The 27,871-nt window shown below is 38.1% G+C and overlaps 1 protein-coding gene across 1 annotated transcript in view; it reads right to left on the bottom strand.

Annotated features, from left to right (window-relative positions):
- The window catches only part of LOC136863722 (zinc finger protein 236), a 795,935-nt gene that overhangs the window by 249,970 nt on the left and 518,094 nt on the right, over positions 1 to 27,871 (bottom strand). The gene's annotated exons all lie outside the window — the stretch shown is intronic.

Raw genomic sequence — 27,871 nt, 5'->3', positions numbered from 1 at the left:
CAGTGTAATATCTTGGAACTTGAAAATAGGTGCAATGAGTATGGTATGAAAATTAGCCTCTTGAAGACTAAAGTGATGTCAGTAGGTAAGAATTTCAACAGAATTGAATGTCTGATTGGTGATACAAAGATAGAACAGGTTGATAATTTCAAGTATTTAGGTTGTGTGTTCTCCCAGGATGGTAATATAGTGAGATTGAATCAAGGTGTTGTAAAGCTAATGTAGTGAGCTCTCAGTTACGATTAATAGTATTCTGTAAGAAGGAAGTCAGCTCCCAGACAAAACTATCTTTACATCGGTCTGTTTGCAGACCAACTTTGCTTTACGGGAGTGAAAGCTGGGTGGACTCAGGATATCTTATTCATAAGTTAGAAGTAACAGACATGAAAGTAGCAAGAATGATTGCTGGTACAAACAGGTGGGAACAATGGCAGGATGATACTTGGAATGAGGAGATAAAGCCTAATTTAGGGATGAACTCGATGGATAAAGCTGTACGCATAAACCGGCTTCGGTGGTGGGGTCATGTGAGGTGAATGGAGGAGGATAGGTTACCTAGGAGAATAATGGACTCTGCTATGGAGGGTAAGAGAAGTAGAGGGAGACCAAGACGACGATGGTTAGACTCAGTTTCTAACGATTTTAAGATAAGAGGTATAGAACTAAATGAGGCCACAACACTAGTTGCCATTCGAGGATTGTGATGACGTTTAGTAAATTCGCAGAGGCTTGCAGACTGAACGCTGAAAGGCATAACAGTCTATAATGATAATGTATGTATGTATGTATGTATGTATGTATGTATGTATGTTAAATATAAAGTCACTAAAAATAATAACAAATCAAGATATTAGAAATATACAAGGCGAATTAACTAAGGGGAAACTTCTGCTTCATGACAACATATTGGATCCTGTGTTTATGAAGAAGCAGCATTTCTCTACCAACATGTTTTAAAATTTTATAATTGTTAGGTTCTTCAGTCTGTCAGAACTAATTTATGAATTACAATTTAGTAAATACCTGAAACAGAAATCATACGATAATAAATTCTACCTGAAATAGAAACTACTTAATTAAAATAGGATGGCATGTTTCATTCTTGAAAGAAAATCAGATTCTATCAAATCATACACTTTTTAAATTATTTTATATATATATATACATAACTTATGAACTGATTAATATTATTGAGAAGTGTAAAAAAAAAAAAAACAGAGTATATTTACTACTCAGGAAAGACCCATGACATCACGGGAACATGACAAAAAAGTTATGGTAAACAAGCCAGCTGGCACAGCGCCAGTGACAGCATATTACGCAACATCACACTCCTAGGTGCACCTGAGGAGACCAATTGAGGGGTACTGACACTTCATTAATATAAGTTACAACATTTCAACAATTATTACAAGAGTTAACACAGGTTTTAACACAAATGGTACTGTTACAAGTGAACTATGTAATGCGAGTGGAATGTATTTTTTTTTAAGACTTTGTTTGTAAAATATCATATGATGTTTAATTTTTATTGACTTAACCTGTACTGTATAATGTTGTAACATAGGCATTTGTAAATAGTAGAATTCTGTCTATAGTTCCTGGAAAGATCCAGAAAGTTACATAACTTTTGTACAGGGTGTGTTACTTTGTTGGTATGTGTTCTAGAAAGTGTGTTCTCTCTATTCTGAAAAAATACGACTTTCGCGATCATGCGTATTCTAGAATGTCAGTCAAAGTTCGTGATCGAAAGTAAAGTTATGATTGGTGAGTCTAGGTGGCGATAGGGAATACGTGCACGCTGATTGGCTGCCTCCAAGGCCAGTAATTCCTATATATAGTGAGCGAGGCAGTGTTCGAAAAAATTCTGTATCCTGAATTCTGTCGGTCTTGGTCTATCTGTCTGCGAGCAGCCTATCTGGGTGACATCCCCCGGTTTCCGGGATGGCACACTCCTCGGGTAAGCACTCTTGAATTCCGTTCCTGCTAAAATTTCCGTAATGTTCCGATTTGCTTTTCATACAGGAGTCTGCCCTAACCTCGCCCAGATTCACCAAATTAGTTACATATGACGCCTTAGTTTTTCAGCTGGACTTACCTGTTCGTTTCCGAGGCATTCCCATTTCTTGTTTCACTAAAATATGTATATTGTAGTTTAACATTATTTCCCTTGGGGGATTGCCTCTGGTAGTTCTGTATCACTTGAGGTACGCTAGATTTTGAATAACCTGTAAATTGCATTGTACTACTGCATTGGTAACTAGATGTATAGTTGATTTGAAATTTGAATTTACACTGCTACGAAATAAGCTATGGATATCACTGAACTTATAGCTCATAACTTGGAATGTATTTGTAAAATTATTTGGTAAGTAATATTCTTCAAATCTAAGGATCACAGCCATTTATTTCGGAATCCGCTATCTAAGCCATGTCCATGCCTTTGGTAGGTTCCCAGCCCTTTTCATCTTCCCGGTTTGTTGTTCACTAGTTGGCCCTACTGATATTTACGTACATGTTTTGTTGGAGATCAGCGTAATGTAGCTACTGTCTTGTTCCGAGTGTGTAGTGACCTTTTATATTGTGTAGTTTGCTCTTAACTCCCCCTTTTAACTCTGTTTGTGCCTTGTTTTGTGTTACCCCTGTAGTCTGAGGAAGCAGTACTGTACTTCTTAATAATATTAATCAATTCATAAGTTATATATGTATGTATGTATGTATGTATGTATGTATGTATGTATGTATGTATGTATGTATGTATAAAATGAAAAACAAAGCATTTAATTTGATAGAATCTGGTGTTCTTTCAAGAACGAAACATGTCATTCTATTATAATTTAAATTGTTTCTTTTTAAGGGATAATCTGTTATTATATGGTTTCTATTTCAGGTACTTACTAAACTTTATTTATTAATAAATTAGTTTCAACAGACTGAAGAACCTAACAGTAATAAATTAGCCGAGTCAAAATGAAAAGAAATGGCTTCAACAACAACAACAACAACAACAACAACAACAACAACAAGAAGGAAATCTTATAGCATGACAATCTTACAATTCATTCTGCTATATACCTTTCCGAATATAGCAAGCATGCTGCGTGTACGTCTTCTTGGGAATCTACGATGTTGAAGAGACTCTAGTCAGTACTGGAAAATACATAATTAACTCAGAATATCAATGCTCAACAATAATATATCTTCTGGGGAAGGACTGCCTAGCCAAGACAGTACAGGTGTCATTAGATCACCCTGAGAAGGCTATGAGTTCTGTCCCCCGTCAAGGAGTCAAGGAATTTAGAAACAAGATTTCAACTTCTGGAGAAGTATATGGTTCTGTGGTTCACTCAGACTACAACAAAAATTGGTACCAGGTTAATGGCTGGTGACAAAGACGAGGCATAGTGCTAACCAGACTATCACACTTACAAGAGAAGTAACAGGTAAGACTTTTCGAAACCTATCCTGAATTTCATTTTTACACAATCGCTGTACTGCAAGAGGATAGCGTGCAGAGAATCGGCCTCCAGATTTAACTGCAAGGCTCCAAAATTGTACCTGGAATGCTGGTATGCAAGCATGACGGGTGGCTCCTGCTGGACATCTGAGCTAGCTTGGAGTTGTGGTGTTGCGGGGCGTATATGCATACGGTATCTCGACCCGCTCTGAAACTGTCTTGTTTTACTCACTTGTCAGTCAGTCAGTAAAGTATAGCAGAATGACTGGTATAAATTGCATGATGTAAACACAAGTTTCTTGCACACCAAGCACAACAAATTAGAACTTCATTGTAGCACTGTTCTTCACAGGTTTCATTCTTCCTCTCCAAACAATTTTTAGTGGGTACTACAAAATCCAGAGGTCACTCTCTTGTGTAATTCACTGCAAATCATGAATATTTTATCATATCCCACAATAGTGGAGATGAGAACTGAAAGTGTATGAAAGACTGCAGTTTAAGGATTGTGCCTCTGTGGTGAGCTTCAACTTTCACATCAATATGAGAAGTCAGAATTCATGTTAAACTGTGGGAAAATGCTTTCCACTGCCAGAAGAAGAATTTGTCTAACGGTTGAATTATGCCCCTGATACCTGGAAGAATTTGAAACAGTTCTACTCCTTTGCATTGAGGGATGTCTTCAAGACAAATTGTATCACTGTATGTGGTCCACTAATCAAAAAGCTGGGCACAGATATCTTCAGAGAATGGGAAAAAGGCTTCTCTAAACCATATTTTCAGGTCTGTTTTCCCTATTTTTCCTTATTTTGTGACAGTTACAACGACGTTATCTGCTCTAAATATATATTTTTTTCCTGAAACCAGAGGACCGAAGGTTCCGATCGGCTCCTGCAGTAAAATAAATAATTTAGGGAAAAAAGAACTGTCCACAATGATAGTGTTGGCTTTATGGTGTATGAATGTGTGACTGAACTAACCGATTGGGCTTTAGTGTATGTGTGTGTTTCTCACCTACAAAAGATAGAGTCCTTTTCAACAGCATTTCGTGCTCAAACCTGCTTTGATCGTCTTGTAAAAAGAGGACAGGGTGTATGGAGAAATCACTCTTGAGCCCACTCCAGAAAATCTTCCGCAGCCTTATTCTTTTGTTTCTTGTTCTGAATATGCGAACGGGATACAAATTTAGTAATTTTCCTACTCCCAATTCTGCGTTGTTTCATGAAATGGCTGATCCAGGCATAAGAGGTGAAGAAATTACTTTTTTCGATATATAGTTCATGTGCAATTTCCAAAGCTCACAGGCATAAATCTTCATCACTTACATTTCACCTTCCCCTTCTTGCCTTTTGGAAACGGGAACAGAGTTTTTCATACATAATGTTTTCATGTTCACTGGGACTTGTCGCACCCATATTTTCCAATGGCTTCTTCCACAAGTAAAGATATTGCTACAGCTTCACTAAAGTAAAGTATTGCTTTTTTTACCAACTTAGTTAAGAGGGGTCATACATTAGACCATGCTAAATATGTCATTTAAAAAAATAAATAGGAAATGTTGTGGCATTCTAAACACAGACACACAGTTTTATGTAAAAATTCCTCATGGTTTTAGACATATTTACATTTTAGTGGCAGCCTGCACATTGTGATGTGTGTGGCTGCATGGCAATGGATGAAAATGTTCAGCAGCAAACTTTTGTGTGGTTTCCCTTTTTCATCAATTCTTATAACAACGGCTGTGCGGATTGTATACATGTATGCCATGCCTGTATCCGTAGTTTAGTGGGTTGTATTTGAGGGTGGACAGCATTGAGCTCTCTTTCCAAGCTTTCTGTTGTGTACTTCGTGGTGGTAGTAGCAGTGTGTTTTGAAACTTTCCAAGTGTTTCTATTACATTTCGTTGTTGAGAATTGTGATCATAATGCCCAAGAAATGGAATGAAGCAAGACGGAAAAAGAGGAGATTTTCTGGAAATCAATTTTCCAATCAAGAGAGTGGTGATAATGGCGATGGTAACGTTACGCCTAGTGCATCAGCGAGGAACCTTGGGCCAGAAGTTTGCTCTCCTTTGTCCCAAGGGCTCAGACTCTTGGTGTGGCTATCAACAAGCTAAATCAGAGGGGACAGTTTGTACTTACAGGAACCCACATTCCATTCCCAAACCTATAATGGACACATAAATCCTGTTTTTTAAGATTTTAGCAAAAGAGTGTTACTGCGAAGATGTCTAAAATGGAGAAATCAAAAGGTAAATGAGTCATTTAACTGTAAAGTTGGGTCCATGTGTCCAAAAATATCATGCAATGGTAATAAAATTTTTCAAATAGCAACCTACAGTGCAGTGGCCAGTTTTAATGATGGACCTAGCAGTAGCCTATAAGTACTGACGGCATAAGGAATCAAAGTTGGAAGAATACCGCAGAAGCTTTGTGCAAGTTTGACCAGGAAAGGGGAGATTCAGATGAAAAAAGAGCAAGAAATTCAACTTTAGAGGCTGGAAGCTGTAAACAAAGACTGAGACTGGAAGAAAATTCCAAGAACATCCAGACAGAGGGTATAACATATGCTAGTGGAGCTTTCTATGGTGTACAGTGTGTTACAACTTTACATGCATTTTCTGGAAAACATTTTTTTTTAAACAAGAAGCATAATATCACGAGAACCATTTGGTTGATCTAAATGAAACATGGCAATGTTGTTCAGATATGAATTCTATAGAGGATGAACTAAAATAATGGAACTGAGACAAAATTTAGGCATAATATAATGATATAAATTGGTCAAAAAATGTAAAAAATATGTACATATAATTTTAAAATCTGCCAAATTAATCTGAAAGCACTAAGAGATTTCATCTTAGTTCAACCTCTACAATATTCTATGAGCTTCAGATCAAAAGAAAGGAAACAACAATTACACTCATATTTAGAGACTTATCAGGTTTTTTGTTATAACATGTGGTTAATAATTTCATCAACATTAATTAATTAATAGTGCATCTACTTTAAATTAAATTTTCATTTGTACAATATCGAACAATATGTAATGATGTTCTGTATCACCATATTAACTTTCAATGCCCTACTTGAAATAATGTAGGATATAGTCATATTTTTGTCAAGTGGTAACTAAACATGGCATGACTAGTATATGACTCCCCTTAGCCAGACATTGACAGTCTTCCTCTTGTACTCCATACTCATGTTTCCTTGCACACATTTTATGAGACTAAGAACATAAATAGAACTGGATGATTCGGATGGTGATGGACTCATAGCATCACTGGATTCCGGCGAGACATATTCTAGTTTTGAACTCAGACCCGAAACTTCACTCGCGATCAGCAGAAATTTTTTACAAACAGAATCGCTTGAGTCGCTTTCACTGTCTCCACTGTGTATATGAACAGAATCCTCCTCAATATGTTGCACTCCTCTACGATTATTTTCTATGAAGTTAATCAGATATTGTCCCATTTTCTATCCTTTTGAGCTAATATCTCCAGAAAACAAAAACCCTTTTCACGGAAATAACTCATTACAAACTCCCCTACGTTCATAGGATTTAAAACATCATCCTCCGAGAAACTAATTTTCACTGTCCTGCTTTCTTTAAAACAACCATCAAAACTGTTATAGGGGATGCCTACTCCAACCAAAATGTACTTATACAATACTCGTGCTACTTCCCATTGATCTACTTGTTACATGTGGAGGCTGATTTTTCGCACAATGTCCTCTTGTAGTACAACGATTGTGTAAAAAAAAAAAAATTAAAAAAAAAAAAATCAGGATAGGTTTCGACCTGTCTTATCTGTTACTTCCTTTGTTAGTGCCAGGATTGGTTATTATTTTTCTGCCTTCACTGTGCACTATTGTTAGGGGCCTTATTTTATGGTGAAATAAAACTGTTGATTTCGGTGCTAAAACTGACACTATTTCGGTAGGTATTTCGTGAAATAAATTGTTATACTGATCGATGTTTCCTGTGAAATCTTCCTTGTAGTAGCGAAAGGGGTAAATGTAACTAACTTTGTGATAAGGGGTTTTAAAGTAAACTCTTGTAATGTATCATTGTTATTAAATCATAGAAAAACCAAATATGCAAACTGTTATAGAAATAAATATATAAATCACTGATACCTTGAAATGAACTTAGGTGATCTGCCCTGTGATATATATTTATACATAGCCTACATTTTTAGACGTTGAATTACTTGTCTCGAAAGTACAAACTAAGCATGGTTTCAACATTATCAGGATGCAGAGTTGTGCGACAGTCAGAAAGGTCTTTGTGTAAGTAGAGAAGCTCCTCTCGCTGACCACATTAGACGTCGGAAACCATAATGCTTGCGAACACTTGGATGCAAATTCACTGTGGTCTTTTATAAAACCTCCTAAAACTTTGCTAACACTGTCTTCTTTCACTTCCTCAACCAGATGTGCTTTCATTGCATTTTGCAAAGTCATATAGCCCTGGAAGACGTTCATGGATATGCTCTTTTCCCCCGATCGGGGATGAGTAGCTCAGATGGTTAAAGCGCTGGCTTTCTGATCCCAGTTTGGTAGGTTCTATCCTGGCTCAGTCCGGTGGTATTTGAAGGAGTTCAAGTACGTCAGCCTCGTGTCACTAGTTTACTGGCACATTAAAAAACTCCTGCGGGACAACATTCCGGTATATCGGCGTCTCCAGAAAACGTAAAAGTGGTTAGTGGGACATAAAAACAATAACATTATTACTACTCAAATAGGCGATTTATTTACAATAGGCCTACCAATACCGTCATATTTTACAGTAAAGAACGTATTATTTATTTTTCCTTTTATATTCATTCTCTTCCTCATGCCAGGATTATCCTATTTTTCTAGAGGAATTTTGGCTTGAATGAATGCTTTTTCTGTGTCTATTACAAATTGCTCTCTATAATTTTTCCAACACCTTAACGATCTGTAAAGTATCGCCAATTGTTATTTGCCGATTAGAATTGTATTCATTTGCTTCATTCTGATACTCTGCAGTGTATATCGCACGTTTCAACTTTACGAATATTACCAGTACACTAGTGATATATTAGAATCTTTCTTGCAGCATCAAATACATAGAACCCCACACTGTTGTATTCTTCGGCCCTCGAAAAACCTGTTGTGACTTCAGTTTTCGGAATTTTTATACTTAAATGTTGGACATTTGCCGATAAATGTTCGTAAGTAATGAACTCTCATTGCGCACTGCTGTATCTACGACTGGTCTTGTATCTTGTTACGACCACAACGCTATTTGCTGTAATCGATAACAGATATTGATTTTTATCGACTGCCTTAGAGTTCGCGGAACTGAATACACATACTTTCGATACACAGTGTGTACCGCTTTGTGTGCATTTATAGGAAACTACGATAGTCAAGTTCTCAGAAGCATTTAAACGTTTATTGGAGAGCTCTTCCGGTGCCATTTCGCATTTTTCACACCAAGTGGTGTATATTTCGTGATTATTTCAGCAATTTGCGCAATAAATCAAATTTTGTGATATTTCGCGAGTTCATTTTGCTAAAATATGGTATTTTTAGTACCTGGGAAGTCATATATAGACAAGAAAGAAGATATAAAAAAAATTGTGCATATCGTTATTACCAAAAAATACGGCCCCTAACTATTGTGTACGGAAACATTTTCAAGGAGTTAAGAGATCAAGAGGTACATGTGACGTGGTTGGTGTTGTTTCAGTTATTATTATTACACAAACCACTTAATCACTTGAAATAAACTACAGAAAACAAGTGCTCAGCATCATATAACAACACACTAGCCAAGTGCTCAAGGAAACATGCATGGACAGTACATTATTTCTTTATTATTAAAAAACACACCGCAATTGCAATTAGTGTCATTAATCCTTGGACTGGTCTAATGTAGTTCTCCAATCCATCTCACTTTACCCCACTCTTTTCTTCCAATTAATCTCTTATTAGTACTGAAAAATAAGTAACTAACACACAATAGCATTATAACGTAAAACAAAAGCTAAAGGTTTCCAGTCATTCATTACAATTTCTTTTTTTTTGCTATGGGCTTTACGTCGCACCGACACAGATAGGTCTTATGGCGACGATGGGATTGGAAAGGCCTAGGAGTTGGAAGGAAGCGGCCATGGCCTTAATTAAGGTACAGCCCCAGCATTTGCCTGGTGTGAAAACGGGAAACCACGGAAAACCACGAAAAACCATCTTCAGGGCTGTCGATAGTGGGATTCGAACCCACTATCTCCCGGATGCAAGCTCACAGCCGCGCGCCTCTATGCGCACGGCCAACTCGCCCGGTATATTACAATTTCCTGTAACCTTAAAAAGGTTACATACAATTTGATGAAACTAGTTTCGGTCTTGCTAGAGACCATCATCAGTCAAAATCAATAAAAGTTCAGGCAAAACACGAATTATAGATTACAATTTATGAAGCAAGCATGTGTTGTTGATATTCAGTGCAAGACAAGTAAAGATTTGGATGTTAAACACTCATCAGTGATTACGATCACATATCTTGTGTAAGTTCTCAGTTTTCTTCCAATTTGAAGAATGCACTTCACAGAAGACTAGGTGAAACACTTAAAATACTAGCATTTGCAGAATCTTCTACAATTCAGTTCAGCTGAAATAAGTGTGAACTGTATGATGTTGATGGGAAATTTATTACCTACTAGCTGATGTACCCATGCTTTGCTACGGAATTCTGCATTGCATATATAATTCTAGGTTAGGTAGTGTACACGTTGTGGGGAAGATTGTATCAAATTGCATAGCTCTTAACGTTACCCTAGAAACGCGATGGGGATGTCACCAAACGTCTTTTCTCATATGAAGACTGGGTTAGGGAATTTTCATTGTAATGGCAGGCCTACTTGCCTACCATCAGCCACAATCAAGTTAGGAAGTTTTCATTATAATGGCAGACATTCATTCTCCACCTGCCTTTTTCCATCCGAAGAAGCACTTCCTTAGTGGTTTTCCCAACTGAAATGAACATTGGTCATTACAATGACACCAGTAGGAACAACACAATTAAAAGCAATGTTTTCATATGAAATACTCGATCAAATGAAAAACCACACATTTTCTCACTTCTAACGAAGAGTACTACGCTGCCGATCCAACAGTCCAAAGTTCCAGAGCAGGAATGACCAAGCCGCAGACAGCAGTGATCCGTGAACACTCTTTGTCTTTTTTCAGTGGCGGGGTGTGTATGTGTGTAGAATAGTTGAGAGTCCCAGGGCAAAAACTATGCTCATTTACTAATGTTTCCTAGGAGTACCCGATGAGTCGGAAAATCTCAATTCACTACGCTGGCAGTGGAAAAATCTATCTGATCTGGAGGCAAATTTTTCCTCCAAGCCAGAGGAGAAAGCCGGGGGGGGGGGGCCTCTTCACTGCTAATTTGGAATAAAATGAATGTAGAATTTAATAAAAGTGAAGAGGAAGAAACTTTTCTTAAGAAAGAGCTCTTTTCAGGGTCGAATTTTGAGTTATTTAGTAAACTGTGGTGCTATAATTTGGAATAGGCCTAAATTGTAAACCTAGACCAGGTCCTACTACTACTACTACTACTACTACTCCTACTACTACTACTACTACTACTACTACTACTACTACTACTACTGCAGGCGAATCTCATGAGGAAATCCGACAGTCATGACATCATGTATGCGACAGCCTTGGAAAAGAAAGTAGACTTAGTGCTTGTTAGCGAGCCAAACAGAAGGAGAGTACCCGAAGGTGGTTGGTTCACGGACAAAAGATGTGATGTAGTTGCATATTTTTTAAATGATAAGTTGGAGGTGCTAAGCATAAGGGCAGAAGAAGGATATTTGTGTATTCAACTTCAGCAATATCAGATTTATTGTTGTTATATCTCTCCTAACATCCCTTGTGATATTTTCAAAGCTGAAGTAGATGCAATAGCTCAGGACTGCATGGCGTCAGGTATTGAATCTATCATTCTCGGAGACCTAAATGTCAAGTCGCCCCTGTGGGGGGCACCAACTGCAGATCGTAGGGGAGAATATTAGGCAGAATGGATAGCGACCCTAGACTTGGTGGTTCATAACACTGGAATCTTACCAACTTTTTCCAGAGGGAACTCAGAGTCTTTCATAGACGTCACCTGCTCAACGCAGGGTATAGCATCATTCATTGTTGACTGGGAAGTTATGGAAGATGAATCTCTCAGCGACCATCGTTTTATTTACTTTCAAGTTAAGGGATCGAAGAAGCTTAATGATATCACAAAAACGGTGTGGAACTATAATTGGGAAACTTTTAAAATTGCATCGAGTGGATGTCACAAACTGTAGACACAGTGCAACATACTCTAAAAGATGTAACTGCTGTTCTTAAAGATGCTTGTAGGACCAGCCGATTGAGGGGATCAACAAAATACAAAACACGAGTCCCTTACTGGTGGAACAATGAAATAGACATGCAAAGGAAAGGCTGCAATCGCAAGAGACGAATTCTTACAAGATCTAGGAAAAAATTCAGCCAGGTCAACTTAATACAATTAGAAGCTGAATATAAGGCATCAAAGAGGCAACTAATGAAACTAATAAAGTATTCTAAGAGAAATCTCTGGCAAAAGCTATGCGAAGATCTAGACAGTGATATCTGGGGAGCGGGATATAAGATAGTGACCGGTCGAATAATCAACAGGGTACCAGTTCAGCTCCCAGCTGATAGAAGGAAAGCCATAGCAATGGAGTTGTTCCCTTGTACTAATGACAGACTTGAAACGGAATCAGATTTTTGTGTTGCAGAACCGTTCACTGTGGTTGAGTTACAAGAGGTAGCACGCAATATGAAGACTGGTAAGGCACCAGGTGTAGATGGAATCCCACCAGAAGCCATCAAGTATGCAGTTGAGGTGGCACCTGGTTGGATCTTATCAGTCTTCAATGATTTATTAAAAAAGCATGAATTCCCCGATGAGTGGAAAGTAGCCAAGCTAGTGCTGTTATTGAAGGCAGGGAAACTATCATTAGATCCATCAGCATACAGGCCACTTTGCTTATTAAACACCCTGAGCAAACTTTACGAAGGATTGATTAAAACTAGATTGGAGAAAGAACTTGAACAACAGGGAGGACTTTCTTCGAACCAGTTTGGATTTAGAAAGGGTAGAACCACAACCCAAGCTATTGAGAGTGTGATTCAAATACAGGCAGAAAGCAGTGAGAAATGGGCTGCCTTGATAACGCTAGATGTCAAAAATGCTTTTGACACTGCTTCTTGGAGCATTATTTTGAGAGAACTTCGTAGGATGAACATTTCTCAGTATCTACAACAAATAATCGTTAAGTACTTCAAAGGACGAAGAATACGATTTCATGATTTAGAAGATCTTGAAATGAGTGCTGGCGTTCCACAGGGATCTGTCCTAGGACCCACCTTGTGGAACATTCTATATGATGGTGTCTTACGCCTGCAGCTGACAAAAGGGACAACATCTATTGGTTATGCAGATGACCTTGCAATAGTGGTAATAGCAGAGAATGTAGAAGAACTGACCTTCCGAGTAAATGAATCACTGAGGCGAGTTAACCTTTGGACGGTAAATAATAAGTTGAGATTGGCTCCACATAAGACTGAGGCTGTAATTTTGAAAGGTTCCAGGAATTGGAAAAATGTCCGTTTCTTATTAAATGATACAGTGATTATCCCAGGAAAGTCTGTACGATACCTTGGGGTTCTTATTGACAGGAATTGCACATTTGGTGCGCATGTGAAGGCAGTAACCCAAAAGGCAGAGAAGAAGGCATCGGCATTAGCCAGACTTATGCCTAACATCGGGGGACCAAGAACAGTTAAGAGACAGATTATGTGCTCTGCAGTATATTCCATTTTACTTTATGCTGCACCTATCTGGCACAATGCACTCAGGAGGAAGATTCACCGAAGAGCTATGGAAAGAGTACAGAGGAAAATGCTGCTCAGAGTTACCTGTGCATATCGAACTGTTTCGACAGCAGCTTTACAAGTTGGATGGTGTTATGCATCACTTGACCAAGCGCCAAAAGTAGATTTTGAGATATTGACACAAACGCAAAATCCTTTGTAGTAATTCATATTTCCTGTTAAATGAGAGGTATTATATACCAAAATGAAGATAAAAACATAAATTTTCTTCTTAATGTATTCAATTTAGGGATATTTGAAGTATATCGTCCTAATCTGAGATAACGGTGCTTGGTCACTTGATGCTTTATTGCGGTTACATTAGTTTTTGTTTTGCATCACTTGACCAAGGAATAAAATTGCCATTTATTGATCGATTTGACTTTTAAAAATTCAGTGCAGTGTAAAATATGGTACTTGTTAACTAATTGTATTGCTTATTTAAGTACAGGATTAGATTATACATAACAGCATACAACATGACTTAGAAAAAACATTAATTTTAGAATATACAGTAGTATAGATATTATATATTACACTGCTAGGTCATATTATTAAGGCATCATAAACACATAGTTTCTCCAAGTGTAATATAATGCAGGATTTTAAGAATTTTTGAGTTAAAAATCCATATTTCCACAATCAAATCCATCTATATCATCTATTCCAGGATCACTAAACAAGCCTTTATAGAAATGCTTAGCATCATTGGGAATTAGCTCCACGAGAGGGCGCAGGTCGTTCAGTTTCGCTTCTGAAACTTGTCTTCCATTTGGCCATAACAGAGTGAGCAGACCATGTAGAGCTGATCCATTTTCATTCTGAAGCCGCGACCAACTGAAGATTTCTTAATGTTCACTTCAACAGAGCGTTCTGCATCAAAATGCATTTTGATGAAAATGCTAAAAATTTTACCTTTCTTCAACTCTATTTCTCTCACACGCAGCCGGTTTACCTTCTCACTGTTTGTGCCTGCTTCCTGTTTACAATGTGCTTCTCCAGATGAACTGTACTATGAAAATACGGTCCAGTCATTCTGTCCACAACAAGCAGGTTTCTTCTTTCGGCACATCTTCATTAAATTTATGTACTCTTCGGTGGTATAGAGGCGCTGCTGAAATTTGAAAGAACGTTCTACATCTCCAAAGTCACTGTCGTTAGGGAGGAAGCTATGGCGTCGAAATAAAAATATTTGTGTAATCTTTTCAATGGGAGGGTGTTTTTCCAATACAGAAGTAGAACAATCTTTATATTACGATTCTGGCCTCCGCAAGAGTATGGCTTCTTTGGCATTGTGCATGTTTTCCATGAGATGCTTGTACAAGCAGAATCCAACCTCCTGAGCCCCTCGTTCTGCTTCTCCTTCCAACCAGACATAACAGTGACCTTTATTATCTTTCCCACTATGAATCTTTAACCACAACTGGCGCTTGTAAAAAAACACATTTGTGGGAATACGGGAAAATGGCAGGGTTTTTTTTTTTCAGGGTCAAAACAAAACGTTTCCAGTTTTTCATCCAACTTCGATTTTTCCATATCCAAGGATTTTAGGTTCTGGGCGTATGCCGCAGGGAAGAAAACCTGTGCGGGAATCTTCTACGCGGTAATCTACAATTAGCATCAGACGACCAAGCGACTGCAAGCTTGTCGTGTGGTCATTTGATGCGTAATTCAGACCCAGAAATGGTGGTTGGTCACTTGATGCAAAACTTGAATTTAATGATTGAGAGGTTGGCGTTTGGTCAAAATGAATTTTCTGCCCAATCATATTGAGAATAAAAGTCCGAACAATAACTTATGTAAAGTTTACACTTTTAGCTACCAAATGGTGCAAAAATCTAAAAAAATCCATTTTGGCGCTTGGTCAATTGATGCATAACACCATCCAGTTGTAGCTGCCAGTATTCCCATTGACCTCCTCGTTGTAGAGAGAAAACTTTGGCATGAAAGGGGTGCAACAATATCTGCTGAAGAAAAGAAAGCCTCGAGGAACCAACTCTTACTAGACTGGCAAGACCGATGGGATGGCACAACCGATGTTGGCCAATGGACAAAAAAGCTAATACCCAACATAGGAGACTGGCTTAAATGTAGACATCGGCAGGTAGATTACTATCTGTCGCAGATCCTGACAGGACATGGAAGATTCGGCGTATACGCCATGAAGATGGGAAAGACGCAGGGAGATGGCTGTCGGTACTGTTCTGAAAGGGATACAGTAGAACACACTTTTTTCTACCGTGTTCGATGGGAAGAAGAACGAAGGAAAGCCTGCCAACAACTTGGCCGACAACTCACGCCAGGGAATCTGGTTCAGATTATGTTAGAGAGCCTGTCTGCCTGGAACACAGTAAAGGCAATGGCGACAAGCATTATGGGGATGAAGGAGAAAGAAGAGAAAGGAAGAACTTAATAATATACATCACTCCATTCTGATGTCATGCCGACAAGCAGTTCCAGAATGGTCTGAGTGAAGAGGGCAGGGGATTTTAGTTGGTGGAAATCCAACTCCACACAGAGTGGTGTCTTTAAAAGATTTTCCCCTGCCAAAAAAAAACCCCTACTACTACCACTACTACTAAGTGTGCCTCTGCCTTAAGTGTGGACACTGCTCATTCAAAACAGCACGTCAGAGTAGGGATTGAATAGCTCGAATACTATGATGAACCAGTGTGTTATGTACCAGCAGTATCAGGAAATGTATGAACCAGAGGAATGGCATGCTAAAGAAGAAAGTTGTTTTTTTAACTCCCCAGCTATTTCCCGCCAATATTCAGTCAGGCTGTTATACTCGGTACGCAGCAGTAATCCCATCTGTCGGAGTTGAGTGGCACCAAAGAGACAAAGAACATCACAACAAACAATGGTCAATGTAATGTTATTGTTGACCAATGCTTTTGATATTGTAGGCCTTTGTATTTAGTTTTCTTCCGAATCTGAAATGCCACTCTTATCATAGCCGGTACGGAAAAACTGAATAAAACATAAATGATCGGAAATTGTATTCTCTATAACTTTTGTTATGTAGTACAGTATTTTTCGATAGGACCAATAACACAGGTATTTAAAAATTAAATTTCAGGCCCCTTCCCTTAAACTACAATTTCATCCCGGGTGAACAAAATTGTTTATAGCTTAGACTGTAGTTTCTTATTCCCCGACTCTATATACCAATTTTCATTAAATTCTGTTAACCTGTTTCCTCGTGGCTCGGCGCTGATGTGGAATTAGCAACAAAAATACAAATTCATGAATATCTGTGTTGTAGCCGGTATGGTAAAAATGTGTAAGACATAAATGATCAGAAATTTAACTCTATGTAACTTTAGTTAGGTAGTATTTATCGATACGACCACTAATAATGTAAATATTTGAGAATTACATTTTACGCTTTCCCCTAAACTACCATTTCACTGAGCGTGAATAAAATTATTTATAGCCTAGATTGTAGTGGCTTATCCCACAAATTTACATACCGATTTTCATTACATTCTCTTCAGCCATTTTCTCGTGATGCGTGTACATACATACATAAATACAGACGGACGGACGGACAGACAGAGAGAAATTACGGAAAAGTAAAAATTGCATTTCCTTCTTACTGTGGACATGATCAGTACAGAAATACCATTCTTTTCAAATTCCGAGCAATGTACAGACAAAACTCTTATTTTATATATACAGAAGATGAACACAATAGCATTGTTCAAAAATTATATATTTTCTGGATAGGAGTTGCCTAGCCAAGGCAGCAAAGGTGTCATCGGATCACCCTGAGAAGTCCACTACACAACGCCAAGCCTTCCAGATTCAATCTGCCAGTCTTTCTTAGTGAACCAGGGTAACTTTCATGGTAAGCAGGACAAGACTGAAAGCTTTGTTGTATAACCACAAGATGTCAGGAGGTCAAAACACATTTCACATTTTGATGTTGCTAGCTCTGCATACAACGTTCACTCAATAATACCAAGTGAGGACTAGAGGTGCCCAAGAAACTATGCACATATAATATACGACTTGATTTGTCATTCCTTTTTCTTTACTATTATTATTATTATTGTTGTTATTATTTTATTTACAAGTTGCCTTTATGTCGCACCAACACAGATAGGTCTTATGGTGACAATGGGATAGGAAAAGGGGAGGGGAGCGTCTGTGGCCTTAATTAAGGTACCGTCGAGGCATTTGCCTGGTGTAAAAATGGGAAACTACGGAAAACCATCTGCAGGGCTGCCGACAGTGGGGTTTGAACCCACTGTGTCTCAAATGCAAGTTCACAGCTGTACGGCCCTAAATACATGGCCAATTCACTCGGTTTTCCATTATGTGTTTTGAATTATGTTGTACACATTGAATAAAACCATAATGCACCAGAACTTGGTTAATGAAAACATTTTTAGTTCAAATTCTTGGATAATTCAAACCTTTCTTCCTACAGAACATGCTGTTAAAAGTTCATGTTTAATACAAATTTTAATTTGTTTAATTTGAAGTAAATATTCCATATTAGAACTCTCACGTGCTTCATGGTCTGAGTTACTTTAGTCAAGTATTAGTTTGTGAACCCTGGGCAACAGCTGAGTGACCAAATAAATAGTCCTGAGTGTCACAATACCAGTTGCTGTGCAAAAGGAGTGAGCATCTCAAGACATATTCAGAGATATGGCCCTCCTTGTTCTCAGGCAGGTAGGACTATACAATGGGACTATGTGTAAGTAGGGTAGCACCCTGCTTCACAGAATTTTGATCGAGCACACTCAGAACATTATTAAAAAAGCTTCGGAGCTGTGGGGGTAACAGAGTCCCATTTCCATTTGACAGGCAAGAGACTCCTTGGAAACTATTTGGCAAACAAAAAGGAATTTGATGGGGAACATTCAATATCAATGGAGCTTATGGAAGAAAAAAAAAGCAGAACTGGTTGAGTCAGCAGAGAGAATGTGACTGGATGTGTTAGTAGTTAAAGATGTCTGAGTAAGGGGAGATAACGAGGAAGAGATACGAGATACAAGTTATTCTTAACAGGTGGTAAAAAGGGTAGGCCAGAGTGTGCAGTAGGACTATGCATCAGGAATACTACTGAACAACACACAGTTTCTGTTAGACATGTAAATGAGTGAACAATGTAGGCAGATTTAGCTGCTGTTGGAGGAATTACGACGAGGACTGTCCTAGACTACTCACCGTGTGAGGGTGCATATGAGGATAAAGTTGACAGGTGTTATGAAGCAATGAGTGACATCGCAGTCAGGGTCAACAACCAAGATAGGAAAGTGCTCACAGGTGATTTCAATGCAAGAGCAAGAAAGAGAACTGAAGGATATGAGAAGGTGATTTGTAAATGTGGGGAGGATATGGAAGTTAACTGGAATGGAAAGTGTTTACTGGACTTCTGAGCTAGTATGGGATTAGCAGTTGCAAATACATTCTTCAAGCATAAGCATTACAAAAATGCTACCAAATTTTATTCCGAAGGTGACACTCATGTCCATGAAGATTTCAGTGAGAGCACACACATTGGATATTACAGACTAAATAACCTAAACTGACCAATGTCATTACAAGCTTTTTAAAGCATATCATTATCTTCTTATCAAATGTATAATAATTGTAAACTCATCCTTTTTAGACAGAACAATTGTATACAAGCTAAATGTTTTTATGTATGGTAAGCATGTTAACACAATTCACTAGTCATAACAATTCACATCAGCTGGATGTTTCTACAGAACATATAATATACACAAAAGTATTTTTAGTTAAAACAATTCGTGTCAACTTAACCATTTTACGTATTTTATTATCAAGCAAAATCCAGGATCCTGGCTATTTTGATCTTACGTAGTAGGAACAGCGACTGAAAATAGGTGAAATATGTCCCGCTTATGACATAACATATTGAAAAGGTGGACTCAAAAGAAATTATTTTAGAAAGGATTACTGTAATTGTTTTGATGTACTTTATTCCTAAACTGAAAATAATACTTCAGCTCAGCTGTCCTATGAGGCAGGTATTATGTCATCATAATATAACTATATAAAAAGAAATTATTCACAGTAACCGAGTGCTGAGGTGCGTGATTTGTCTTCTCTTTTAGTGAATTTAAGTGATCTCGGTGCTACCTTAATAGAAAATAATGAAAGCAGTGAATTTTATGCACACAACAATTTACTACACACACTCATCAGGAGATGAATACAACGGAATTGCCAGCTTACCACAGAAACAAACCAGTGATAATGCAGAATGCAATGACCAAAATTCTCTGTTGACTGGCAGACCAAGGAAGAGGTGGAAAAGAAAAAATTCATATCAGAGTACAGAAGAATGAAAGAAAATATGGCAGTGGAATGAATCGTATATCAGCCAACAAGAAAAAGGAATTGAACCAAGAGATTTCTGAGACTTTCACTGCCGATCAGAATATCATAGCAAAGTAAGTCTAGAAGACAGGAAAAAAGAGTCTGACAATTTTTGGAATCTGGCTTATGAAGGTAAACTTCTATACATTGTTAATCAAGTGATAATAAGCCAAGTGAAGAGGAAGAGAACAAAAGATGTGAGTGGAAGGTCATTCACAAGAATTTACACCCTGGCGAGAATACCGGTTTGTAACCAAAACTTAACCCAGACCCTTAGAATATCAGGGGATTGCATTAATAACAGTATTAAAAAAGCCACCAAAATGCAAGGTATAATACTTCTTATTCTTCCACTTTTCCTATACCTGTGAGGTCGCATTTGCGAAAGAGATCATATGTGGATTGGGACCTGTTTTACGGCTGGATGACCTCCTCATGCCAACCCTATGTGGAGGGATATAATCTATATATAGTGTTTTTCTCTGGTGGTTTTTAGTGTGGTATTTTGTCTGAATATGAAGACGAGCCGGTTGGGAAAACCCTATGGATCGAAGCCCATTCAGCCAAGGGAACTGCAAGGAACAATAATTAAAGATAACAGAGGTATATCAGGAGGTTATAAAAAAATATCTGATCTAAAAATGGCATAAATTCTTGAGCACATTAATAAACTTCCCAAGTACCAGTCACATTCTTGTAGATTTGAAACAAGTAATCTCTTTCTTTCATCACATGTCACGCTTCTAGTTACGTATGAACTATATAGAAAAGAACACTCTCAGCCAGTTTCTATATTGTGCTATAAGTAAATTCCAAATTTAACATACAACGAAAAGTGTTCAAGAAGGATACTAAGGCTAAGGCCACACACAAAGCAGGTTTAAGCTTGGAGCCGTAACATGCAAGAGTACGCAGGAAAGCAGCATTGAACTGCGCTGGTACATTCGCCAGACAGAAAGCAGTGCTGCAACAGCAATTGTACAGACAACATGCCACCAGCGCTATAATGATTTGCGAGATTATTATTGCTAAATGAGGTTTCTCCAGTGAGGATTGGTCTGATTGGAGGATTCATGAAATTAGTTTACGACCGGAAGAACTCGGCGAGTTTGATAATTTGTATAAAGAATTACACAACTGCAGTGAATGATTTTTTGTATACTTGCGAATGTCTGTAGAAACATTTGATAAATTATTACATAAACTTACACCCAGGTTGCAGAGAATGGAACTAAACTACGAAAAAAAAAAAAAAAAAAAAAAAAAAAGATCACGCCATAGAAGAAGCATGTTGTTAACTTGAAGTAAATAAAATACCAACACTAGTTCTAGTGTATATAAAACAGTATTTTATTTATCAACTGAAAGAAGCACAGTTTCATATAAAGTAATAAATTACAGATATTAGATCATTAAAGAAGCATGGTTTCGCACAAAGATAGAAAATGGATATATTAAATCAATTATGTATGGAACTTTGTATAAGGTAAGGAAATTAAATATTAATTTATTAATAAAGAAAACTAAATCCCTAAGAAAATAACATTATGTCACTATAGAAATTATTGCATTTATTTATTAACTGAAAGAAGCATAGTTTTATATAAAGGTAAAAATACACTGTTACTGTCCATTGTTCTGAATATTAACAACCTAGTCAGGTAATGTTTCTGTCTTTAAAATATTTGTGAGATTTACCCACAGTACCAGTCGTTTAGAAACGAATGAAATAACCTGTGTGGTAACGTTTCTGTCTTTAAAATATTTGTGAGATACATCCCACAGTAAGTAAAACACTTTCAAGATTAAAATTATTGTGTCCACCTTTTCAATACAAATATATCTTTTTTAGTGATTAAATTTTACATGAATTAAAAACACCAGTTAAGCCTACTACACACCTAGCGACAAAGTCCCGGGACATTGTATGAAGGCAGTTGCGAGACACTGTCCCTAGACTGTTGCGATACAATGTCCCGCGTCCACATATATAGAGCCAGTTGCACCACAGGAATCGGCGTGAAATGGTGTTTTTAAATCTACATCTCTTTACAAGAAAATGGTGGAAAATAAATTAAATATCCCCCCAGAAAAAGCTTTGCCAAGTAGGTCGACCTCTGACCCGTATGTATTTGTCGCAGATGATGCTTCCGCATTAACAACCCCATGTAATGAAACCTTATCCAGGTCGATTGTGTGTGTCACCAGCAGAAAGGATTTTTAATTACAGGTTATCTAGAGTGCGGCAAATTATTGCAAATATATTTGGTATTATAAGTTACAAATTTAGAGTACTCTTGAAACCTATTGCTCTTCACCGTGATAAAGTGGAATTAGTGGTTTTAACTACCATTTACTTTTTAAGAAGATCTTCTGAATCAAGAAGCTTTTATAATCCTCCAGGATCATTGGATCTGGAGGATGCAGATGGAAATTTGGTACAGGGACAATGGAGATCTGAATTAGAAAGTGGTTTAATAACTTTACAAAACATGCCTCTACGTGCACTCACCAAAGTGCATAACATTAGAGATGAATTTAGGGATTATTTTATGTCTCCAGAAGGAGTGTTATCTTGGCAATGCAATCTATGAAAGCGCTGTTATGATATTTAAATTTCATTTGTATAGGAATACTAAATCTTAAGGTCAAGAATTAAAACTATAAATATCAGAACTTAATAGTAAACTTAACTTAATACTAAATACAATGGTCTTATGCTTTTTACAAGGTTTACAATATGTACAGTATGTACAATAATGCCCAATGTGAGTTCACATATTTTGGACAAACAGGAAGGAGCTTTTACACAAGCTATCTGGAACATTACAATGCTTCCAAGCGTAACAAGTATTCGGTCATGAGCCAGCATATGACTGAAACAGGCCATAAGTTCACCTCAATAGAGAATGATATGACGATTGTTAAAAGCCTAGGCAAAGGGAAATTATTGAACGAAACGGAAAACTTGTACATTTATTTGGACCAAACTTATAATAAAAAGAATAATCTTAACGATGTCACTGATAACAAAAATCCGTTATATGAGACAACCCCGAGGTTAATCCAGGCCGTAAATCAGAATAAAGTTCCCAGTATGTTTAAATCACACAACGCATGCGCTCAAATAGCCACGCCTAATGCCAGGCCTGCCCAATTGAATTCGAGTAACACCTCTCAAGCAACAACACGGACGCACGATTTGAAACTCACTCCCCCTTCCCCTCCACGCTCCACCCCACTGTTACAGCATCAATACTACACTAGGAGTACAAGCTTAGTCGTTCAGACACAACCGGAACAATTGGTCCCAGCTAACGTCGACAAGACAAGTAAGTTCATGTGATAACACTCACTCTGCAATTATTATCATATTGGATGTCCGACTCGTTGGCTGAACGGTCAGCGTACTGGCCTTCGGTCAGAGGGTCCTGGGTTTGATTCCCGGCCGGGTCGGGGATTTTAACCTTAATTGGTTAATTCCAATGGCACGGGGGCTGGGTGTATGTGTTGTCTTCATCATCATTTCATCCTCATCATGACGCGCAGGTCGCCTACAGACGTCAAATAGAAAGACCTGCACCTGGCGAGCCGAACCCGTTCTGGAATATCCCGGCACTAAAAGCCATACGACATTTCATCATACTAGATTCCACGTTCATCATTCTAATTTTTCTCTTATCCAGTTACAGACAACTCATATTCCTCCCAAGGTTGAACATTGCACCAATAGGAAGTTAATCAACAAGAATGAAATAATATTCCAAATTTTTTATCCGATCAGCAATAGTTTCCAACATACATGCTTCAACCTTAATACATAACCATGCTTCTTTCTAAAGGAATATTCAAACTGATTCATACCCTAACATGAACGACTTTAACCAATGTTCCGGTTTTGTAACAATACTTACGACTCAGGCGACCATAACAATTGAAGAAACCCCAACTCATGCTGTGATAATCTCTAGTCAATACAATGTGAGAAACCCCAATTCACGTTGTGATCAATCCAATCTACAATTTGGATGTCTAGTCATTATAAAATAAATTAATTCATTGTTCGTAAAGTCTGGCAAAGTTAATGTATATACTGTACATATTGTAAACTATGTAAAAAGCATAAGACCATTGTATTTAGTAGTAAGTTAAGTTTACTATTAAGTTCCGATGTTTATAGTTTATAATTCTTGACCTTAAGATTTAGTATTAGGCTGAAGATGCCCATAACTAGGGCGAAACATGTCCCTAACTGGTGTTTTTAATTCATGTAGAATTTAATCACTAAAATATATATATTTGTATTGAAAAGGTGGACACAGTAATTTTAATCTTGAAAGTGTATTGTATCTTCAAAATGGACCAAAATGAGATTGGTTACTTGTAACATCCCACAGTACTGGTCATTTTAAAACTAATGAAATCATTCCCTCTGTTCCAAAAGAAATGGTAAGCTCGGGACAGCACGCTTAAAGTTGAGCAGCAAGAAACGAACTGCTCTTACTTGAAGTGGCGTTGGGCAGTACGCATGTGAGCAGTAGAGCTGGTTCTGCTCTCTGTCTGGCCATGCCCATGTTCAAACGCTAGCTTGATTCTACGCACTCAACTGCTCAGGACTGCTCGTTAATGCTTGCTGCTTCAAAACGTTTTCTGTGTGACCTTACCCTAGCAACTTTTGTGATTCTATGAACTCTCAAACAAACAATAGCAATCGTGATGCTGAAGAGCCGCAGGCTCATCAAGATGATGCAGAAAATGCTTGTAGTCTAATGAAGAGGGACTTCAAATAAAAGTAAGTGAAATTAATGGACTGTCAGTGATATGAAGAGTACACTAACCCTGCCAAACATATCAACAAACATTATATTCTATAAGCCAAAATGTCATTTATGGTTGTATGAATGTGGAATTTATGATGCATCATCAAACAAAGCTTTCCAGTACCAGTGGCTGGAGAGCCAAGCAGGCTGGGGGGCACAATAGGGAACATGCATGATCCGGGGTTTTAATTAAAAATATGCTAATCTGATACAAAATTACATGCAGAATTCAAAAATGTGATCAGAATGTACAAATAATAACTCCAAACATGATAAAAATCTACGAAAATGTCATGTCACGCAAGTACGCGATCTCATTGGCCTGACGTCATCGTACAGGTTGACTGAATTAGCAGACGAAATAACACGTAGTGTGCTGTGAGAAGCGGGATACTCTTCGCGTATTTCTACTTTACGTTAGTGTCTAGTATGGTTAAATTCGAGGTCTATACATTGGATAATAATCTGAGTGGTATATTTTAGACTTAAAATGAATCCTGCGCAGACAGTGAGGCAGAAAACTTATAAATGGTGTAGAGTTCCGATGTGCAATAGCACATCGCATACCATCCCAAACAAATTGTTTATAAACATTCCAAAGACGCTAAAACTAGGGAGAAATGGATTTTGGTGAGCTGGAGAAATGCTGGTGATATGTCGGAAAAGTCTACAGTTTATTTTTTTGAAGATTTTAACGTAAGATGAATTTGTTTGAATTTTCAAATAACTTTTCCATGTCAGCTGTTCTAGTGGTAAAACTTTAAATTTTAATGTATGATGCTTTATTTAAATGCTTCAATTACATCTTGGAATATGAAAGTAATAAATGGTGCATTAAATAATGCTGATTATTAAAGTATTCTCCAAACCTAACCTATGTTTTGGGTGATCCATGTCAAGATAATAAATCAAAGGGGTTATGAACCATTTTGACAGCTCTAATTCTACCAATATATCTTGGCATGGGACAGTTATGTATGTCTTTATTGAAGAGCTTAATTGGTAAAAACAAAGGGTAAAAATGCCGCGCGAGTTGGCCGTGCGGTTAGGAGCGCGCAGCTGCGAGCTCGCATCCGGGAGATAGTGGGTTTTGAACCCCACTGCCGGCAGCCCTGAAGATGGTTTTCCGTGGTTTCCCCATTTTCACACCAGGCAAATGCTGAGGCTGTACCTAAGGCCACGGCCGCTTTGTTCCCATTCCTAGGCCTTTCCTGTCCCATCGTGGCCATTATGTGACGGTGTGACGTAAAGCAAACAGAAAAAAAAATAAAGTCACAGCACCCAAAGACATTCCTGTATTGAGCGACTAAAATGTCACCAGGACACTTTTTTTTCCTGATATGCTCAGCTTGTTAAAAGCCAAATGTAATTAATGTTACTGGCTTCACGCCCCGCTAACTACTTCTACGATTTTCGGAGACGCCGATGTGCAGGAATTTAGTCCTGCAGGAGTTATTTTTACGTGCCAGTAAATCTACCGACACGAGGCTGACGTATTTGAGCACCTTCAACTACCACCGGACTGAACCAGGATCGAACCTGCCAAGTTGGGGTCAGAAGGCCAGCACCTCAACAGTCTGAACCACTCAGCCCGACTTGTGAAAACTAGATGAAGTCATATTTACCTTTATCATGTTTAACTTTTTCCCTCCACAAAGATATTTAATTCTCTTTCATGGGCCCCGGTAGTGGGTAGGCCAGTTGTCCCAACCATAAATATATATTTTTTGGGGAATGATAGATTATAGCCCTATAGTACTATGATCTTTCTTTCTTTCCTTCTTTCTTTCTTTCTTTCTTAATCAGTTTATCCTTCAGGGTTGGTTTTCTCTCGGACTCAGCGAGGGATTTCACCTCTACCACTTCAAGGGCAGTGTCCTGGAACGTGAGACTTTGAGTATGGTGATGAAACTGGTGAGGAGGGCCATTACCTCGCCCAGGAGGCCTCACCTGTTATGCTCAATAGGGGCCTTGTTGGAGAATGGGAGGATCGGAAGGGATAGACAAGGAAGAGGGAAGGAAACGGCCGTGGCCTTAGGTGCCTGGAGGAGAAGTAGGAAAATACGAAAAACCACTTCGAGGATGGCTGAGGTGGGATTTGAAACCCTTCTACTCAGTTGACCTCCCGAGGCTGAGTAGACCCCTTTCCAGCCCTCGTACTATTTGTTTTCAACTTTCATGGCAGAGCCGGGAATCGAAACCGGGCCTCCGGGAGTGGCACACATTAACCACTACACCACAGAAGCGGACTAGTACTATAATGCTACTTATATGTTTATGTTAGTGCTGAAATCCGATTTCTTACTTTACTAATGCTGAAAGCCCGAAAATGTAATGTTATTCTTTAATAGGGGAATCAGTCTAGAAGGAAATGTTGAAAGTGATGTGATATCTATCCAGGTTCAGTTGTTATCCTAATACTATGGGTTACAGTACATTGCACGTATATAAAAGATGCCCCTTACAAACTTGTTTTTTATCCGCGAAATTCTGCGGCCACAAAAGTCACTATTTTTCAAGAATGACGACATCTACACATGATAGATTGTCTGATTGTGCTGTTTTGAACCTTCTTTCTGTCATTTTGAAGTTATTCGCGATCATGAATAATAAACAATCGGCTTTTAGCAACGGCTAATGCATAACGGCTGGTTGAGCTCCATGCGGTACTGGATCGTGACGTCACAGCGCGCCGCTTACGTCAGAGGCCGTTTCACTCGCCTTGCGGAAAGGCAATATTAAATATTTTTTTAATGGTAGAAAACAAGGCAACATATCACAATGTAATACGTTTACATACTATTTCATTGGTGTACTTTTCAAAAAAAATATTTTTGAAAATTATGCATGTTCCCAATTAAGAGGATGGTACGGAAGAACTTGTGACTGCTGGCCTTGAAACAAACTTTCCATGACACAGAAGGCCAAGAAATTTATTCGAAGGAGCGAAATAGCACATAGCAGAATGATCGGAACAACTTCAGTGTTTGCCTTGATTAATGCTCTATGGCTGAAAGGAAAGGGTATATCACAGCTGAAACTGCAGGACATTAAGAGTATCGAAGCATAAAAATGATCCTGATGCTGTTGTCGCAGAATCACATCCAACACTGAAGATCATAAAAATATGATTTCTGGTTACTGGGCACAACTATTTACTCAATAATAATGATTTTATAGACATTGAAAGCCCCCTGAAATTCCACCAACAGTTATATTCACCAGCGTATTATATAGAAATAATGAGGAAATTCCAAAAGAAGAACAAACTTGTCATGGAGTAAATG

The sequence above is a fragment of the Anabrus simplex genome, chromosome 2, assembly GCF_040414725.1.
Source record: "Anabrus simplex isolate iqAnaSimp1 chromosome 2, ASM4041472v1, whole genome shotgun sequence".
Taxonomy (NCBI): Eukaryota; Metazoa; Arthropoda; class Insecta; order Orthoptera; family Tettigoniidae; genus Anabrus; species Anabrus simplex.
Note: the sequence above shows the minus strand (reverse complement) of the source record. Positions and strands in the feature narration are given on the sequence as shown.